The sequence below is a fragment of the Panthera uncia genome, assembly GCF_023721935.1.
Source record: "Panthera uncia isolate 11264 chromosome D3 unlocalized genomic scaffold, Puncia_PCG_1.0 HiC_scaffold_8, whole genome shotgun sequence".
NCBI classification, from domain to species: domain Eukaryota; kingdom Metazoa; phylum Chordata; class Mammalia; order Carnivora; family Felidae; genus Panthera; species Panthera uncia.
Genome location: NW_026057586.1, coordinates 23,483,393 through 23,498,540, shown reverse-complemented (window position 1 = coordinate 23,498,540; position 15,148 = coordinate 23,483,393). Strand labels below are relative to the sequence as shown.

General features: G+C 39.8%; 1 long non-coding RNA gene across 2 annotated transcripts; it reads left to right on the top strand.

Moving 5' to 3' along the window:
* The first annotated feature begins 1,948 nt into the window (after positions 1–1,948).
* Positions 1,949–13,649, top strand: LOC125914592 (uncharacterized). 2 transcript variants are annotated; one of them, XR_007455359.1, is made up of 6 exons: positions 1,949–2,107; positions 3,118–3,202; positions 3,658–3,757; positions 5,739–5,817; positions 7,875–8,010; positions 13,562–13,649. It is a non-coding gene; the product is annotated as an uncharacterized LOC125914592 (long non-coding RNA). The 2 variants fall into 2 exon arrangements; XR_007455358.1 differs by lacking the exon at positions 5,739–5,817.
* Positions 13,650–15,148: the final 1,499 nt, after the last annotated feature.

Below are 15,148 nucleotides of genomic sequence, written 5' to 3'. Positions count from 1 at the left end.
AGTAGGATTTAGGACACATTTTTGAGGACAGGGCCAGCTGGGTCTGTGGTTTTGACGATCGTGGCAATCAGAACGATGGTGATTCCATCAGCAGCGAGAGCTGCAGCCAGATCAGGTTTGGGACACATATTTTTGGATTTCAGGATCATTGGTAGCCTCTTTTGTGGCTCTTCTCTGACTTGGTGTTTCTCATCATCCCTGCTGGTTATTCCCCTCGTCAGCTTTGCAACCCTCTAAGTCTTGTTTTTAGGGAGGTAGATCAGCCTAATTTTCCAGGCAGCCTATTGGCTGGTTTCTCTCACACTTAGCACTTAATTGTCAGTGTCTGCTAAGCCCTCTCCCACAGGACGGTGGTCCTTGAGGGAATATGAATGACTCTTTGTTGGGAAGAAACAGAAACAAAAACAAAAAGCCTCCTAATACTTTCATTCTTCTTAAAGTTTTTTGATGATTAATTTTTTCTTAAAAATTGTTCTTAAAATTATCTTTTACAATAACTCAACTTTTGGACGCAAATTTGATATTCATTTTGCAATACTAGAGGGTTAATTTCTCTAGATAAGGAGTATATGGAAGCATTTTTTTCTTCCTGTATTTAGTAGAATGTTTGGACCTTGATCAGGAGGAACTCCCCTTAGGGATGAACATGAAATACACCTTCCATATCAATGTAATCTCTGATTTCTTTATTTTGGGTCAAGTGTAGGAGTTTTTGAGTTTGCAGTGGATAGGATGAGTTTTAAAATATGCCAAATGTCCCCTAGGACTTGGGTTGAAACGATAAACTTATTTTATTCTGGTCCCTGCATAATTGTGATAGAGGCACTGGTCCCTGTGGTCAGGTTTGCACTAAAGTCATTGCACAGCAAAACTTCCCCAAGGCTACGTTTTTATGTTTCGTTTTCAGACTGTTGGTGCCATAGGAGCAATTAAAATTTGTGAATAATGTCTGTTTCCCCCTTGGTAAGTCATGTGGATGGCCTGCAGTCTGCTCTTATTCATGGCAAGGGATTTAACAGGCTATTGTGTTAGTAACAATGTGGATGCAAATTGTAAACATTTGTCATCGCCAAAGTTTCTTGCAATTTTCAAAGCAATGCCAATTGAAACGGATGCTCTGAACCTCCCAAATAAAACAATCTTTAGCCGATTTCTCCACATTCCTCAAAAACACTGTGTCTCCCCATAACTGGTAATTTCTTATAAAAAATAATATTGTAAAATCTACTAGAAAGTGAGTAGTAAGGGATAAAAAATTTAATGTAATGTCCTTTAAAAGTAGTTTCCTATCTCTTTAGATGCTATGAACTATTATTAAGATGTATCAGTAACACCTCCCATATTCTGGAATGTAGGAGCAAGTTCCCTTTGCATGTTTACGAGGAGGTAAACTGCATATATGCTAGTGAAATTTTCCCAATATATTTATCTACAATCTCAGGATTTTACAGTTGATATTATCTTCACTCATGAAAATCACTCATCCTAATAGGAAAGGCCAAAGGTTTGAAAGGCTTAACATGGAACTAATATTTTGCCAAGAGGGGGAAAATCTTGAAGAATTCTTACATCTCCCAATACAGCGGGTTGAAGGAAACAGACATGGACCAACATGTATTGGCTAATTTCTTCTTACAAGGCCTTGGACTAAGCATGTGGAAATACAAAGATGTATAAGGCATAGACTTGATCTCAAGAGGCTCACAATCTAGCTTGCAAGATGGTCAAAAGTTAAAACATTACATGGGCATAAAAGACAATAGTAATTAAATGGATATCAGAGAAGCATATTTTAGGCATTTTGAAAAAACTATTTTTGTGAGATAATCAGGAAAGACCTTTTTAAAAAAGTTACTTATTTGTTTATTTATTTATTTATTTTGAGAGACAGAGAGATGCAGAGCATGCGAGTGGGGGAGGGGCAGAGAGAGAGAGAGAGAGAGCGAGAGCGAGAGCGAGAGCGAGAGCGAGAGCGAGAGAGAGAGAGAGAGAGAGGGAGAGAATTCTAATCAGGGCTCTGCACTGGCAGGGCTTGAATTGATGAACTGTGAGATCATGACCTGAGCCAAAACCAAGAGTTGGACGCTTAACCTACTGAGCCACCCAGGTGCTCCCCGCCCCCACTGCCTTGTTTTTTAAAGTTTTTACAATTTATTTAGATAATCAGGAGAGACTTAATGGAATAAGTAAAATTAAGCAGAGATTCAAGGAAGGTGAACTCTCAATAGGGTGAAAAGTGGGGGGCAGGGGAGTAGGCAGAGCACTGGTGAGAAGCTGTCAGGCTTGGGGGTAGAGGTGGTGGCATTGGGAGACAAACACACAGGCTTGATTAAAGTGAGGGATAGAGGTTTGGCAACAAAAGGAAGCAAAGGCTGGGAATTTGAAAAAGGTTAAGGTGTTTAGACTCTATTTTGAGGCCCATCCACTGTGAGGAGCTTGGTTTTCTGTATAAGGATTCAGGCAACATAGATTCAGTCCCAGGTCCGCTACATCCAAACAACATGTTACTTAGTGATTTAACTTTTCCGAGCCTCAGTTTCCCTTCTATACAATGGAGATTTTATCTACCAAGCAGAGTTGTGAAGGCTGCACAAAATAACATTTTCATTGTCACATGAGCTGTCACTTCCTCTCTAGTAAATGGGCGGGGCAGGGAGGCTTGTGAAGAGGAAAATGACATTATTAAAGGGATGGATGTGATATTATGGGAATGTCAATTTTGTGAGGGTGTGCAGGATGAACTGAGGAAGGGGAGCGTGTGTGTGTGTGTGTGTGTGTGTGTGTGTGTGTGTGTATGTGTTAGAGGTGGGGGGAACCAGGAACATGATCTTGTTAGACCACATAGAAAGACACAGGGCCCTGAACTAGCCATACTGGCTATGGCCACATCAGCGGAAATGATAAAGTGAATATCAGGAGGAGGAATGAAGCATTTGGCGAAGATAGAGCCACATATAAAAAATGAAATCCAGAAGAAAAATTTCTTGATTTCAGGATGAAAAAAGCAGCATACTAGTAAAAGAAAGTACTGAGGAAAAGTGTCTAATGGACACTTGATTTTTTTTGTTTCTGTTTTATTTTGTTTTGTTTGCTTAGTGTCCTAACCCACTGTTTCAGGTTAGCTGCCCTATTCTCTCTGGATAGATCCTTTTTCTGGCAAATCAGAGTCCTTCATTTTCTTGGCACAAGGACTGGCCTGGAGGTAAGCTTTTCACAAGGTTAAGTCAGCCAGAGTCCTTCTCTAGGATTTTCTACCCGAAGATAAGTCCTCTTGGCATCTCTTTTATTTTTATTTACTTATTTATTTTTAATTTATTTTTAAAAAAATTTATATCCAAGTTAGCACAGAGTGTAACAATGATTCCTTAATGATCCTTACCCATTTAGCCCATCCCCCCTCCCACAACCCCTCCAGTAACCCTCTGTTTATTCTCCATATTTAAGAGTCTCTTATGTTTTGTCCTCCTCCCTGTTTTTATATTATTTTTGCTTCCCTGCCTTTATGTTCATCTATTTTGTATCTTAAAGTCCTCATCTGAGTGAAGTCATATGATATTTGTCTTTGACAAATTTCGCTTAGTATAATACCCTCTAGTTCCATCCACGTAGTTGCAAATGGCAAGATTTCATTCTTTGTAATTTTGGCCTCTCTTTTAGAAGCTAAAAGGATATCAGTCTGGAGAAAGCTGAGGGTAGACATAGAAGAAGCCAAATGGAGACCAGAGGAAATGAGGGAAGCAGAAGAACAGACTTACAGGTTGGATGATGTTGAGATTAGTTTCATTTCCTAAAATCAGAGTTGCCCTGATTTCTGTAGGATCTCTTTGTATGTTTCTGTGAGCTAACTACTATCCTTCTAATAACCCTCTTTTTATTCTTAAATAGAATAGGTTATATGTTATATGAAAAAGATACCAACAGATTTGATTGAACAAAAGTTAAAAGGTTCTGCAAGGCAGAGTATGCTAAACAAAATCAAATCAAAGAAATTGGGAAACACTTGCAATAAATACAACATGACCAAAAAAAGCGGTAACTATTCTTATTACATGGAGTTTACGTATCAGTAAGAAAATACTAACATTGCAAGAAAAAAATGAGTAGAGGCCATGAACCATTTGCAGAAGAAGAAATAGAAAGAGTCAATAAGTAAGAATCTGCCTTAATTATTTATATATATATATAAATTTAATATAAATATTTATAATAAATATTTATTTATTTATTATAAATATATATAAATTTAATATAAATATAAATATATTTATATATATATATAAATCAAAACAATTCGATATGCTATTTCACTAATCAGATTGCAAAGGTGAAGAATATGGTAAAAATGATTGGGTACAAGGTGTGTGAGGGTTATTCCACTTTAATTAATTATTTATTTATTTATTTTTAAGTTTTTTTTAAATGTTTATTTATTTTTGAGACAGAGCATGAGCTGAGGAGGGTAGAGAGAGAGAGAGGGAGACACAGAATCAGAAGCAGGCTCCAGGCTCTGAGCTGTCAGCACAGAGGCCGACATGGGGCTTGAACTCACAAGCTGTGAGATCATGACCTGAGCTGAAGTCGGACACCCAAATGACTGAGCCACCCAGGCGCCCCTCCACTTTAATTTTTTAATTAATTAATTTATTTATTTATTTATTAGAAAGAGAGAGCACTTGGATGTGAGCCAGGGAGGGGCAGAGAGAAGGAGAGAGAGAATCCCAAGCAGGCTCTGTGCTGGCACAGAACTCAACATGGGGCTCAGTCTTACAACAGTGAGATCATGACCTGAGCCAAAATCAAGAGTTGGACGCTTAACTGACTGAGCCACCCAAGCATATCTTTCTTTTAAATTTATTTTTTTAATTTATTTTTTGAGGGGGGGAGGGGCAGAGAGAGAGGGGGACAGAGAACCCGAAGCAAGCTCCTCACTGACAGCAGAGAGTCTGATGCAGGGCTTGAACTCATGAACTGTGAGATTATGACCTGAGCCAAAGTTGGATGTTCAACTGACTGAACCCTTTTAATTTATTTATGATTTATGATTATTATTATTTTAGAAGGGGGGGTAGTTATTCCACTTTTCTTGAAGGGTTTTCTCTGCTTTATGTATCAAGAGCCTTAAAAATTTCCATAACCTTTGATTGAAACATTTTCCTCCTAGGAATTATCCTAAGGATATAATCAAAGATGTGAACAAGGTTACATGCAAGGATGTTTATTGCAGTGATAATTATATTAGCCTAATTGTAAATGTCTGATCGGGTGATGGTTGAATAATTAATGAAAAATGGACAGTCATATAATAAAAATTATGAGCCAATAAAAATCACATTTTTGGAAAATACTTCCTTGACATGGGAAATACTCACCATATGATACTAATGAAAAGCAAGTAGGGTGTAAAATGATGTGATGTGGTTCAAATTATTATTATTATTATATAATATAATATTATATTAATTATATTATATTATATTATATTATATTATATTATATTATATTGTGTGTGTGTGTTTGTGTGTGTGTGCCTGTTATACAGGTATTAGAATGTGAAGTGAAATTTTTCTATTGAACTTTTTGTCAAAGCCCAAAGCTGAAAATAATTGATAATAGTATCCTCACATTCTCAAGAAAGGGGTGAAAATACAGTCTCGCATTATGTAGTATAAATTTTAGAAAGAAAAAGAAAAATTAAAGAAGCCTAGTACTTTAATTTTCCTTTCCTTTTTCTTTTTCAGAAGGAATGATCTGAGGTGAATGTATAGGGTTAGAGTGTGCTTTTTGGCACAGACCCTTGTGCCTGATGCTGCCCTGGAGGTATCTGAAAGTGAGAAATTGGCTGGGCAGAGAAAGGGGTGGGGGGCAGCAGTGGGACCCAGGCCTTGGTTTTACATTTGGGGTAAGTGCATGGGGAAATTCCTGGGGGATCCCTGCGGTGGGACAAGGAGCAGGAAAGACCAGGCCATTGCCTCCTTCTCAGCTCCCAGTCCCCAAGGTCCAGAAGGGCCTGGGCTGGTGGGAGAAAGCAGCATTGCCTTGATGTAGATCCCATGGGACTTTTTCACTTCTGCACATGCAAGGGTTCTGATGTCTGAAAGTGACGGGACAGCTGTGGCTCTGCCTGCATCATGGCCAAGGGCCAAGGACGGAGAAACTCAAGCTGTTTTACCTTTGTACTCAACCTAGCTCACCTCATTTAATAATCACTCTTAAAGTCACCAATCAAGGCTGGGAAAAATACACCAAAACGGTTATCTCAAACCATCTCTGGGCGGTGAGAGGAGAGGTGCTTTTCAATGCCTTTTTTATATTTTTTCTTTATTTTTTCACATTTTCCAAAGTAAAACACGTGCACTTTTATAATTTAAACAGACATAAAAAAAAGAAACGTGGAGAGAAAATGGCTCAAGAGAAAAAAGAAGACCCAAAGTTAGAGCTTTAAAAGTAAATGCATTGCCCCCTTCTTAGTCTAATGAGCTGCCTATTACATCAATATTTCTGTTGACAAGCCTTTTGTAGGCCCCCTGTCTTCATTTTCATGCTACCACACCGGTGCTGACCCTCCCATCTCCCTCTTAGAGATGGCAGTGACCTCACAATTAGTGACCTTCCTCCCACCCACCTCCACACCCCAGGTAGGACCATCTTTCCAAACACTATCTCCTCTCTTTCATTGCTTCCCAATTGTTCCCCCCCCACCCCCACCCCTCCCTGCTTCAAGCAGGCCAGTTTCTTCACAGTCTCTTGTGAGGGCTGAGCTTGACCTACCTGGGCTCTCCAAAGTGACCTTTCAGTCTATTCAAATAATAGCCATCTCCCAGAGCTCGCCTGGGTTCCCACCCCTTCTCTCCTTTCAGAAAGCAAGAGGCAACTTGGTTTGGGGGTTGGTTCCATGTAAAACAGAGATCTCTACTTTGTCATACATGTAAATTGAATAAAGACATAGAAACTCCACAGGTGATGGGGCCTTTTTGGCCCACAGTGTGCTTTTGTGTGTCTATCTCCACGTCACACACTACATTGTTTAGTACAGAATGGCTCAGAAGACATTGTTGAATTGATTGAATCTAAGAAGTTATGGAACTATTAATCTGTTAATCCATTACCAAAGCTACTAGGATTCTGGCATGTAAAATAGCTCATCGGTTCCAATCTTTCCTGAATCTGGTAAATTTTCTAAGCCACCTTTTTCTTTTTTTCACTTCTGGTATGTGGTCATGTGAAAGTAGTTTGACATCATAATATCTAAAATGTAGAACAAGAGGGATGCCGGGTGGTTCAGTCAGTTAAGCGTGACTCTTGATTTCAGCTCAGGTGATGATCATGAGATCCTGGTTCCTGGGATCAGTCTCTGCATTGGGCTCTGCCCTGACAGCGTGGAGCCTGCTTGAGATTCTCTCTCTCTCCTCTCTCTCCACCACCCCCCTCTGCTCCTCCCTCTGCACGTGCTCTCTCTCAAAATAAATAAATAAACTTAAAAAAAAAATGTAGACTACAAAAGTGGACTTAAATAAGAGAAAACAACACTTAGTTAAGTCCATTGAGTGGGTGGGGTGATGGGTGAAATAGGTGATGGGGACTAAAGAGCTCACATAGCATGGTGAGCAGTGAGTAATGAATGGAAGTGTTGAATCACTATATTGTGCACCTGAAACTAATATAACACTGTATGTTAACTATACTGGAATTCAAATTTAAAAACCTACAAAAAAATAAATAAATCCATCCATACTTGCAGTAAAAAAAACTCGCTTACATATTACTATTGTCATTTAAATTTTACTTTTCTGAGCCTTCTAACAGGAGCAATTAAAAATACAGCAGTCCCCCTTTGTCTGCGGTTTTTCTTTCCTTGGTTTCTGCCCCATCAACAGCCAACTGGAGGCAGATGGTCCTGCTGACGACGGGTCAGAAGGTCAGTGGTCACCTACCTCTACGTCACAATCCTGCGTCCTTCACCCGACTTCTCATCACAGAGGCATTTTCTCATCTCACATCATCACAAGTAGGGTGAGTACAGGGCAATTAGGTATTTGGAGAGAGATTCTCATAACTTTTATTACATTACATCAATTTATAATGGTTCTTTTTTTATTACTAGTTATTGTTAATCTCGTACTGTGCCTACTTTATCAATAAGACGTCACCCTAGATATGTACGTATAGAAAAACATATATAGGGTTCAGTATCATTTGTGGTTTCGGGCATTCACCGGGGGTCTTGGAACCCATTCCCTGCAGATAAGGGGGGACTACTGTATGGAAACCTTTTGTACCCCTTTCCCTACTCCACAACCTAGGGAAACATTTTTTTTTCTTGGCCTTTCAAACAGATCCAAGGAAATAAAATAGAGGCTCATGCTTGTTTTCTCCACACTTAAATTTTTTTATTTGCAAGCAGATGTACCCTGACTCCACAGAAGCCAAGTATTAATTAAAGTGTAAATAAGAGAGAGAGATTGGACATAGAGGTGAAACGTTCTCTCATGTCTGCAAAAGGGTCACATCCAAGGGTTCTTATAAACGTTAAGTATTTCTGTGGGTTGTATAATTCAGAAAGCTACGGGATAGGTATTAAATTTGATCTGACCTCCTTAACAAACATAGTACTGATCACAATATCAATCTAGCTTTAGTTTTTAAAAGTTTTTTTTTTTTTTAACTCCTTATTTGACCTCACCTAGAAACCCACAGACCGCAGACACATTTTCCTTAGTTCCTACGCACTCTTGCACTGGAACTCCCCCCTCTCTAGCTCTCTATAGCAGCAATGCTGTAGTGGGGACCAGGCGTGTCTTGTGGGGAGAAGCTCAGGAAAGCAGCCTGTGTCTCTGGAAGACCCTAAAACCCAGAGGCTGCTGGGCTCTCCCACCCTCCACCCCAGCTCTCCTCCCTCTACAGTCTGGTTCCTCCTCCCAGCGTCCCCCTCACCCCAACCCCTTTCTTAAAAATAAAACATTCTAGGCTTCTGGCGTTTCCCTACCATTGGGTTGGCAGGCTGCGGAAGGTGAATGCTGGCCTGTCCCTGCTGATACCAGAGACACAGGTATGTTCACGGCTGGAACTCAGAGCTCATTTTCCCATAGAGACAGTAGAACTGTGCTATACTGTTAGGTAGGTTCTGGAGTACATATAGAACTCCAGATGAGATAAGTGAGTCAAATGGACTTTTGTGAGTTCTCTCTCTCTCTCTCAACACACTCCTTTTCTGTTGTTTCCTTAGGAAAATGGCTCTGAGCTCCAAACAGTTGACCATAAATTGTCTTTGTGTAGAGAGAACCCCAGGGGCAGAGGCCTAAATTGTTTGCTGTGAATCCAGACTGGTGTGGGCCCCTTTGGGGGGCATAGCCCACTCTACACCACTCCAGGCCCAAGACTTCTGAGCTGTTAGAGAAACCAGGAGCCCCCTTAGAGTGAGCACCCAAAAGGAAAATAACATACCTGAATGGGGGGAGGGTGTGTATGAACTTGGTACAAGACCATGGCTAAGGCAGGAAGGCAGGAGGCTTAGGGATGGTAGGGGTGAAGGCCCAGCTCCTAGAGATTTTAATTGTGGTATACTTTGAAGGTAGTTTCTACAGATAAGTGCCAGTCATTGACAGGAGGGTTATAATAAAAAGCAAGTGGAACAAAGAACTAAAACTTTAGAGTACTCCATGAGATGGAATCTGGGAGTAGAGTTATTTTGTAGCCTGGTAATACAGTACATCACGTGTGTGTGTGTGTGTGTGTGTGTGTGTGTGTGTGATTCCACTGTTCATCCAGAACAAAATAAACGTGTAGCTATAGCCAAGGCCACACCCACCTGGTGATGACAGGAAGTGTGATAGTAACAGTAGGGAAAGCAGGTAACCTTTTAAAATGATGAATGAACTGGAAGCTGCCATAAAGTAGGAGAAAAATGATCATGGCCATTTATGAATCTGTGTGGGATCTCCTAGGATCAGAAAGAAGAGGTTCAGGGACACTGGAATTCAGAGACTGAGATGGAGGGGTCTGATCTAGATTTAGCAAATAATTACTGTTCTTGTCACTCTTTTGATTGTGCTCTGGGGAATCCTAGCTGCTTTTATATATATCCTTTGGTGTTTAGTATGGTATCATGCATAATAAAGTAGCCCTCAGTAAGTGTTACTGACAGCCTACACAAATAAAACTAAATAAAAATAGAATAAAACTAAATAAATATATTGAGATTCAGACAAAAGGTGAAGAGTGTCATGTGCTCCAATACTGAAGATACACTGCGTAGATCTGGAAGCTGATTTTAGTTTTTGTTTGTAACTGTTGAGTGTGTCCATCCAGGAACTCAATTATGAAGAGAAACCAGCCTTTACTGAGATAAAGTTTGTTTTATGGTCTTTAGAAGTGCTCTGCTAGGGCTTTGAGCCTTCTCTCCTAACTGGAGATGTGGTAGATAATATTATGGAGCATGAGTTGGCAAGATCTCAAGGTGATGATAGCCGTGGTGGTCATGGTGGGGAGGAAGGAGTTTTGGATGAGAGGTATAACATGTATTCTGACTCCTGTAGCTGGAAGGAGCTGTCACAGGCATTGGGAGTAGAGTATGACTGCAGAAAGAAACTGGCCCTTCTATCCAAAAATTCCACCTATGTGTATGTAACGTTTTGGCACATGAGTTGGGTGTGGGGAAAGAGGACTGCCTTGCTCTAATCTATGCAATAGACAAAATGTATGCAACCAAACTATTTATTGAAAGATTTTACTCATGAAAAGTGCCCTTAATCATCTTTTGATTTAACAAGCATATATTGAACTCTTAATATGTGCCAGGATTCGGCCCTCTGGAGGTACTGGCGATGGCCTCAAGTTTCTATGTTTTTATGACTATAATTCCTCAAGACCAGAGACTTAGACCATTTAATTCACTGTTTTATTTCTTTGTGTCTCTTTCCTGGGGCTTTTCAATGCAGCAGTGGAAGCTATAGGTCTCTTTCTTTTTACATTCCAGACTGCTGGCAGACATGTCCCTTGCCACTTGGAGGGCCTTGAGAGAATGAGCCCTCACTACAGGCAGAAGCCAAGCAGAGAGGGAGAGCAATGAAAAGAAGAGAGAGAGAGGGCATGACAGAGAGCAAGTCCTGATAATTTTAGATTTAGTTGTGAAGTCTTTGCTACCTATACCTTTCCATCATCTGGCTTTATGAACCATGAAGTTGCCCAAGGTAGTTTGACATGGCTTTCCAGGACTTGCAGCCAGCAAGTTCTGGATTACACAATATGCAACACTGAACCCAATGTTTTCCTTTCCCAAAGCTACCCCTTCCTGTATCCTGGTTAATGGTTCCACTTACAACCTCATCCCCTCAGGTCAGAAATCTGGGAGTCATTCTAGAATCCTCCCTTCCCATCACTCCTAACCGTCAGTGATAATCATCAAGTCCTAACAATGTGGCTTCTAAATAGCCCTTGAACCTATCTCCTCCCCAATCCTATGATCACCACTTTAGGACAGGCCTTCATGAACTCTTGCCTAGGGCTTTGCAATGGCCTTGTATCTGGGCTTCTTTTAGTCTCATCCTTGTTAAATCTCATTTCCACATGGCAGCTACCCTAAGGTGCAAATCTAGTTTTGTCAATACAATGCCCCAATTTCCCATGACCCAGTCCTTACCTCTGCAATTTCTCACTTGAAATTTTACACTGTGTTGATCAACACAAAGTTTATTTCACACACGAACCAAGTTCAGGCTGTCATGTTACCAGCGATGAGGGCTTTGATACTGAGGAGGAGAGATGGTCCGCTTCCATTGACTTAATCTTCAGCAGTCTCATTTCCTACAAGATGTAGCTTAAATTTTGTAGGTTGTCATTTAATGACTTCCAGTCTTTTCAAGCTCCCCTCTCCCCAACTGAACTCTGTAAGAATCATTGCTCCAGCAGACTGTTCTATAATAATACAGTTACCTGTCAACATCTTTCCCCCTCTGGTTGTTTGTTTATGAAGAGCTTTGTGCCTGAGGAGCTCTTTACTTCTTTTCTGCCCATTCACTTGTACCTGCCCTCAAGGCATTCCATCCCACACTGATTTCTTGCTCTTCCAGCATCTAAGTTCTTATTGTTTGCACAGTTCTTTTGATCACTTATTATATATTCCTTTATATTGATATTTGACTTTTCATGAATATGTCCTACCTCTGCCGCAAGTTTCCAAGCTCTGTGAGAACAAGAACCATGCCTTAAGCCTTTGAGTCTGCCTAGCACATTGTCTTGTATATAATGAGTACTCAGTAGATGTCTGTAGATTTTCTTCAACTGGATCCATTCTCTGGAGTAATGGCAGCCCCACACTTTGGTGAATTTTTAATAAATGGGTCCACAGAAGATAAAAGGTTAGTGTCTAAAATATATGAAGAACTTATATAACTCAACACCCAAAAAACAACCAATCTAATTAGAAAATGGTCAGAAGGCATGAACAGACATTTCTGCAGAGAAGGTATATGGACGGCTAACAGACATGAAAAGATGGTCAACATCGCTCATCATCAGGGAAATGCAAATCAAAACTACAATGAGGTATCACCTCACACCTGTCAGAATGGCTAAAATAAAAAACACAAGGAACAACTGGTTTTGTCAAGGATGTAGAGGAAAAGGAACCCTCTTGCACTTTTGGTGGGAATGCAAACTGGTGCAGCCACTGTGGAAAACAGTACGGAGGGTCCTCAAAAAGTTAAAAATCCAACTACCCTATGAGCCAGTAATCACACTACTGGGTATTTACCCTAAAAATACAAAAACACTAATTCAAAGGGATACATGCACCCCTATGTTTATAGCAGCACTATTTGTAACAGCCAAATTATAGAAGCAACCCAAATGTCTATAGATAGTTGAATGAATAAAGAAGATGTGGTATATATATTTGTGTATACACACACATGCACACACACACACACAATGAAATATTATTCATTCATAAAAACGAATGAAATCTTGCCATTTGCAATGACATGGATGGAACTAGAGAGTATGAGGCTAAGTGAAATAAATCAGAGAAAGAAAGACAAGTACCATATGATTTCACTCATATGTGGAATGTAAGAAATAAAACAAACAAAGGAAAAAAAAAGGGAGAGACAAACCAAGAAATAGCCTCAACTATGGAGAACAAACTGATGTTTGCTAGAGGAGAGGAGAGAAATAGGTGATAAGGATTAAGGGGTGCACTTGTGGTGATGAGCGCTGGGTGATGCATGGAATTGTGGAATCACTATATTGTACACCTGCAATTAATATAACACTGTATGCTAACTATACTGAAGTTAAAATAAAAAAAATAAGTGGGTCCATAGAAGACAAGGTCAGTAAATTTTCGCTTCCAAAGGTAAAAGTTATTCAAGGTCAAAATCTTCAATTCCCACAAAGAGGAAAATCACTTTTGTGAGGTGCCTAGCAACGGTCTTAAGTTCTACTGAGCAAGTCCCAGGAGTCTGTAACTTTTGTGTCAATGAAAATTATAATTACTGAGTACAATTACAATGCCATGGAAATCATGAATATTATAATTCATGCATCTGTAAAATTGCCATTTCAGGGCTCATGAAAGATACAAGCTCAAGACAAAAGAGAACAAGAAAACCTTGGAACCAGATTTCTGGTCACAATAAAGAGATTACTTTAAGGCAGTCTGGGACTATAATTTTTAATTCTAATTTAATATATTCCTATTTATTTCTGACTGTTTCACAAATTGGAGTTCATAACATAGAAACTCTTCTGGTATTTTAATCTATTTTCCTGCTCTCGAGATATTTTTATCTGCTTTCATAATCTCTTATGATTATGATAAGAATTTTTGTCAACCTTTGATCATCTTGATATATAAGGCATTTTCTTTAAAGGCCTTAAACATAGGTTACATTTCATTTATCCTCCCATAGAATTTAGCATTCTTTCTATTGTAAGTGACATTTTGTACTTCCTTGGCTTATTCGAAAATAAAAGAATTTATTGGCTCATCTAAGTTGAGAGTGTAGGCTAGATCAAGCTTCAGGCACAGCTGGAGTTGGAGCCTAAAAAATGTCATAAATATTTGGTTTCTCACAATCTTTCTTTTCTGCCTCTAGTCCTATACTGGTAGCAAAATGGCAGTAACAGCTTCAGGCTCTGTATCTCCTCAAGTTTCAAGACTGTGGAAAAGAGTGATACTCTCTTTCCTAGAAGTATCAACAAATGGATCTCATTAACACTCTGTGGTTACATGCCCACCTCTAAACCAGTTACCACGGCTATAACTTACTTAAACCTGGTGGGGAGGCATGGTAGTTACCCCTGACCTCAAGGGTGTAACCTGTTCCACCGAAGTTTATGGACTAATAGTGTAGGTGAATTGGTATTGATCTTCCAGAAGTCCACTCCCTAAATTCTTAGGAGCATCAACCTTATTGACGACATCCTCTTTTAATACTATTTTCTTGTCTTTTTTGATGCTGTAGGCTCTTGGTGCCTTTTTTATCTGGTCATTGAATGTTCGGGTCTCTCAGGGCTATGTCCTAGACACTCTTCTTGCTGGCCTCTATTCTAGGTGATTTCATTCATACACAAGGATTAAAGAACCACCTAAAAACCAAAGCTTTGAATTTCTTCTGCAACACAGAGGAAACTCTGAATTTCTATCTCCAACTACCCACTGACCTTTCTGTTTGGTTCTCTCTCTCTTTTTTTTTTTTTAATTTTTTTAATGTTTATTTACTTTTGAGAGAGACAGAGACAGAATGCGAGTGGGTTAGGGGCAGAGAGAGAGGGAGACAGAATCTGAAGCAGGCTCCAGGCTCCAAGCTGTCAGCACAGAGCCTGACGTGGGGCTTGAACTCACAAGCTGTGAGATCATGACCTGAGCCGAAGTTGGACACTCAACCAACTGAGCCACCCGGGTGCCCCTGTTTGGTTCTCATAAAGTCACTTCAAACTCAACATGTTCAAAACCACATCCCTTTTCCCCCAAACAAACCTGGTCTGAGCTGTGTTTTTTTGTTGTGGTGAACTGAACCACTATTTATCCAGTTCAGCATGTTAGAAACCTATGTGCCATCTTTTTAAAATATATATATAAAGTTTATTTATTTTGAGAGAGAGAGAGAGAGAGAGAGAGAGAGAGAGAGAGAAGGAGAATGAACAGGGA